This window comes from Bufo gargarizans, chromosome 7 (assembly GCF_014858855.1).
Source record: "Bufo gargarizans isolate SCDJY-AF-19 chromosome 7, ASM1485885v1, whole genome shotgun sequence".
NCBI lineage: Eukaryota > Metazoa > Chordata > Amphibia > Anura > Bufonidae > Bufo > Bufo gargarizans.
In genome coordinates this window covers 181,614,359-181,620,358 of record NC_058086.1, presented here as the reverse complement: position 1 = coordinate 181,620,358, position 6,000 = coordinate 181,614,359, and positions in this window count along the sequence as shown.

Sequence of the window (6,000 nt, the reverse complement as noted above, 5' to 3'; positions counted from 1 at the left end):
CACTAGCGTTCGGGCGGATCCGTTCTGAACGGATCCGCTCATAATAATGCAGACGGAGGCTCCGTTCAGAACGGATCCGTCTGCATTATATTAGCTAAAAAAAGCTAAGTGTGAAAATAGCCTCGGACGGATCCGTCCAGACTTTCAATGTAAAGTCAATGGGGGACGGATCCGCCTGAAGATTGAGCCACAGGGTGACATCTTCAAACGGATCCGTCCCCATTGACTTACATTGTAAGTCTGGGCGGATCCGCACACCTCCGCACGGCCAGGCGGACACCCGAACGCTGCAAGCAGCGTTCAGCTGTCCGCCTGTCCATGCGGAGGCGAGCGGAGCGGAGGCTGAACGCCGCCAGACTGATGCAGTCTGAGCGGATCCGCTCCATTCAGACTGCATCAGGGCTGGACGGCTGCGTTCGGGTCCGCTCGTGAGCCCCTTCAAACGGAGCTCACGAACGGACCAGCGAACGCTAGTGTGAAAGCAGCCTAAAATGACCATTATAGAACACTAACCCCATGATCTGCATTATAGTCCCAATATTTGAATGCTACTTACCGTGTAGCTGTCCATCGCCTATTTTCGCTAAAAAAACGCTTATTCAATATGTAAATTAGGTTCTGGAGGTGCCTCTTTCACCCCTCTGGCCCGCCCTAGGTTCTTCAGAAATCCAGCGCCAGCGCCCTTCACAAGATTTGCCGCGCCTGCGCACTTCATTCCCTATTATCGGCAGAGACACAAGGCCGGCTCGATGTACGGGCTGGCACATGTGCATTAAACACTCTTGTGCCTCTGCCCATAATGGAGAATGAAGTGCGCAGGCGCGGCGAATCTTGTGAAGGGCGTTGGCGCTGGATTTCTGAAGAACCTAGGGCAAGCCAGGGTGTTGAAAGGGGAGGGGTTTCATATGAAAAGCGACGAGGGGCCTGGGCACCGGCCACTTGCATGCCGCCCCTGGGCACCTTCAAAACTGTATTTACATATTGAATAAAAGTGTTTTTTAGTGAAAATAAGTGACGGACAGCTATACAGTAAGTAGCAATCAAATATGGGGACTATAATGCAGATCATGGGGTTAGTGTTCTATAATGGTCATTTTAGGTGAAAGACTCCCTTTAAAGTGGCCCTGGGAAAATAAATATCTAAAAGTGGCCCCAAGTTATAGGTGAGTCCAAATTGACAGAAGGCTGGGCAATACAAGCCACAAGGTGGCAGGGATAAAAGAAGTAGGCAGGGTAATCAATATCGTAGTGCAGCACAAAATACCTCCCCAGCAAAACCAAATACCACAGTGCAGCACAAAATACTGTTCTATGACCATACTGAGGACGATGATACAGTTGAATTCAGGAGGCACCTGTGGCCAAGTGCATATGTATCTGATGCTCCTAGCAATCATTAATGCTGAGAGAATTAGATCATCATCTACCTGGCCAGTGGCTGGGTGGGGGGTTCGGGCAGCCCCCTGGCATCGGCCCTCCAGGAAATTTCCTTGTAGGGTCTATGGTCAGTCCAAATAAACATTTAGAAGACTAGGTGCACTACTGTGGTGGATGCAATCAGCAAAATCTGACTAAAGCCTCACACTGATGTTAAAATGAGACTTTAGCCAATATATCCTTATATGAAGGACAAACCGGAGACCGCGCACCACATCAAAGTATCTCAGTTGGCACAGGACCTAATGCTAACCTTCCTGTGCCATATGGGCAGTACCAGGGGCCAGTGGGCAAATTATAGAAGCGTAAGGTCCGACTCACAGCAAACAGCATCCACACATTTTGCTATCTGGTGTAGGATGTCTACGTGGCACTTGTGGTCCGCTCCATTGTACGCATTTCTTGCTAGGGATCACCGTTAGCAATAGACCACATGTGCAGGATTTGCCCCCCCCCCCCGGTTATAAATGCACAACTGCATATGGGATTGAGCATTTACTGCTTTTTGAGAACCACGTTATTTTATGTAATTTGTTTATGTATGTCTGGAGGTGTATAAACTCCAAATTTGAATGTGCCTGATTTTCATCTATAGGCAGCATTCTGTGCACCTGTGAGGCCTGCATCATATCAGTCAGCTCTGGGTGGGACTCACAGCCTCCTCCCATTGCATGTGTGGTTTCACACTGGAGGCAACTGGGAGCTGTTTGCTGAGTCGGACCTTACGTTTCTGTAAATCGCCCACTGGCGCCTGGTACTGCCCATATAGAGGACAAGAATAAACATTTCTATTATGGGCAGCCCATGAGAACTGTTATAGTCAGGTATCCAGTAACTGCAACTTGCTATAAGTATTGGTTAATGTGAAAGGAGAATTCTATTAATTCACAAAAATTACATTTTAAGAATTCAGTGAGTAGCAGCCAATGCAAATATAGTATTTTTGATCTATGAACTGAAGCCATTGTGATGTGATTGTGAAGATGCACTTCCTTCTGCTCCAGCTGTTATGATATCATCTCATGGGGGATAACCGAGGAGAAGACTCATTCAGCAAGGAGGCAAACATATTTTAAAGCTCACATATTTAGTAAAATGAATCAATGCCTGATTAGGGTTTAAATACTAAATATCTGAAAGATTAAAAAAGGTCCTGTTTCAGAAATTATTTTGGAACGCCACACAGCTACAAAAAAATAATATAAATTTTAATTATGGGTATTACCACAGAGCCGTTGTGAAACACACTGAATCATCTTTTTATTTTGATTCTCAGTGTTTTAATCTCTGTGGCATTAACCATAGAAAAACAAATGAATCAATCATTTAATTATTTTGAAAGCTGCCCAAAGTTCAGCCTAGATTTAATTTTTGCCTTTGCAGTGATTTTTTTTTTAATTATTCATTTGCTTTTGAAATGAAAAACTAAACAAGTCTTCATTACACATTTTCTACTATTTTACTTCTGTAGAGTGTGTGCAACACCTTCACCTAGCTGGTGGTGCTACAGAATCTGACAGAAATCCATTAGACGTCTGCTCCTTTCTATCCGTGTTTGTGATAACAGCTGGAGTTTGTACACTGCAGACATTTGTGGGGGGTGGGAATGGAGCAAGAATCCAAGGAGAGACGCTCACACAGGCTGTAGATAAGTGGAAAATACAATGTAGCTTACAGGAGGAAGACAGCAGCATCCTGGACAGCAGATCTCACATCCAGCACACATTGCTGGGAGGGACACCCTACATATGAAATGTCTGAAACTTGCAGCAGGTTGCAAGCTGTACAGCAGGGGGGTCTGAAAATAAATAAAGAAATATTTCCTTTTTCATTTTTTTCTTTTTTTTTAACTCAAAATAACTTTTAGCATATATATATAAATAAAATATATTTTTCATGTTAAAGGTGTCCATAGCTTTTAAGAATTTTGAGAGGTAACAGGGTTTACTCAAGACCTTCCCTATGTTGAATGGGGCCATGTGCAGTACCAACCGTTGGTACTCCCTTTCCCCCTATCCTTATATTTTCATACTGTGTGCAAGTAAACAGTGCCTAACTATAAGTGGCATGTATTGGGCAAAAAAAAGCACTTTCATACAGATGTAACAATGCTAAAAAGCGCTTCCACCATAATATAATGCAAAAAAATGTACAGTGCTTAAAGAGTAATCATGTTTAACGGTTTCCATAAAGTAGTACATGCAGTGATAAAAAAAAACTTTGTAATATATCTTATTACAGAAAAAAATCCTCTTCTCCCACCCCTGCCTCGTGTACTGATTACTCACTGGTAAAATCTTCAGTGAGGCAGAAATAAAGACGAATTATCATCACACTGAGGGATTACGTTACAGCTCCTACACGTAGAGGTCCATGGAGGGAGTAGGTATGTATATATACATATATAACTCTATCTATGTGTCTGTCTTTCTTTGTATTAGTATGTGTGTAGTGATGTTACACATATATAACATCTATAATGATGTATATGCTTTATTTAGGTACCACAGACCTACAGCTTGTAATAAGTGTATGTAGAACCCTGGGCAAGTGAGTCACCTTCTGTCTACTATATAATGATCATATAACACTGCCGTATATCCCCCAGTCCAGCCTTTGAGAGACACCCCCCCCCCCCTTCAGGAAATGGGAGCCCTTTGGAACTGGATCTTTCATTTCTGCCTTGGAACCCATTTATCCATAGGATGAATAATTTATGTCCATTGTCCTCACCCAAAAACCCAGCCCCTGTCTGTAATAAATTATGACTAAAAAAAGTATCATAACATAGCTTGGCCCCAGCTGCCTCACCTCTCTGCAGACTGCCCCCGGAGTACAATACACCTGTGAATATAAACTCTGTTTACTTAGCTGAAAGCCAAAGAGTTTTATAAAGTAATTATCTAAAGCCTAATATATGTCCAATATTAACACAAAAATAACCTTGTTCTTAAGAACCCATAAAACCCTATTTAAGGGATTTTTTTTCCAAATCCTACAGACAAAACTGTAATTGTGAGAGCATGCCATTAGTCTACAGATCAACTCTAATAATGGGCAGTACCAGGGATCTATACCTAGCTGCCTTACTAAGTAACACTCCAGACAAAAGACAAAAAAAATTACTCCTAGTGACACTAATGATGTATTATGTTTTGCTAATATTGCACCCCCAGTGCATTCTAGAGAGATACAGCTTTGGTCCACAGTGTGGTATCACAGTCTGTTTCCTATCTCAAAAACAAACTAAGGCCATTTTCATAGGAAGCCAATTAAGGTATCTGTATATTATTGGAGTATGGGAATAAGGGAATAAAATTCTTCCTGGTGGTCATTGCCAAGTTGGTGTAGGGTCTTAAAATCCAAGCAATGATCCCTGGGAAAATGAAATGTATCCAGGAGAACAAAAGCTGGTTCACCTATTGAATGGCTAGGATCAAAGTCAATTTCTGGCCCTTTAAACAGACCTTGAAATCTGACTTGGTATAGATGCCAAAACCAGAATATTTTCAATAAGAAAAGGTCACCCATCCACAGACAGCTATTTTAGGGTTTTTGCTCCTTGTCTCCACAAAGTTGGGTACTGGATGGCTATAAATAAAAAGGGAATGGAAATAAGCTCTTTTTCGGAGGAACTAAAGTTGGCTTTCCAGGGGGTCCTATTGGATGGCAATGGTATAAGTTGATGGCTGTCCCTTTAAAACAGAACCTGGAACATGACTTGGGATATAAGCCAAAACCAGAATCTTTTCCTTAAAAAAATGACAGCCAGACTGTTTGGATTTTTGGCTTGGAGTGTGAGGAAACCCACAGAAAGCAAGAGAGAACATACAATTTCAACCCAAACCCAGGACCTCAATGCAGCTGGGCAATAGTTATAACCTCTGAATCATCATGCTTTCCATTTATTGGTCCTCCTTTTGGTCTTCAAATAGAAATAACTTCTGGGGATGTCAAGGAAAGCTTAAAAGGTTACATGCTTTAGATCAGTGTTCCTTAACTCAAGTTCTCAGAGCCCACCTGCCATTATGACTTGGTAACTCCTGATGCATTAACACTAATTATATTGCTTATTCAATGCTAAGGAATTCCTGAAAACATGATCATGATACGTGCTCTGAGCACTGGAGTTGAGGAACACTGCTTTAGACAACCACTATTCATATCCATACTAACCAGCACTGAAAGCTGAAACAAATAGCCACCCTCAAGTTTGTAGAGTCCAATACATCCAAGCATTATAGACTAAAGGGAAATTGAAGACCAACTGGCATTAACAGCTAGAGCCAAAGAACCCTTTAAGGAAGTAAACAATCCAAAAAAGTTGAAGGCCCCTGATGACATTGTTAAGTCAACCACTTTCAAAAGCTCTGGCTGGGCATGATGAAAGTTTGTCTTTCTCAGATCACCAACGAGTAATCAATACTGGTTGAACTTGATGGACATGTGAATTGTTTTAACCTTCTCTTGCCCCATATGTAAAAGAGAATATATTTATATATGTAAATGCATCATTAAATATGTTACAAAGAAAATGTTATCCATGAAAGACATGTACCATAG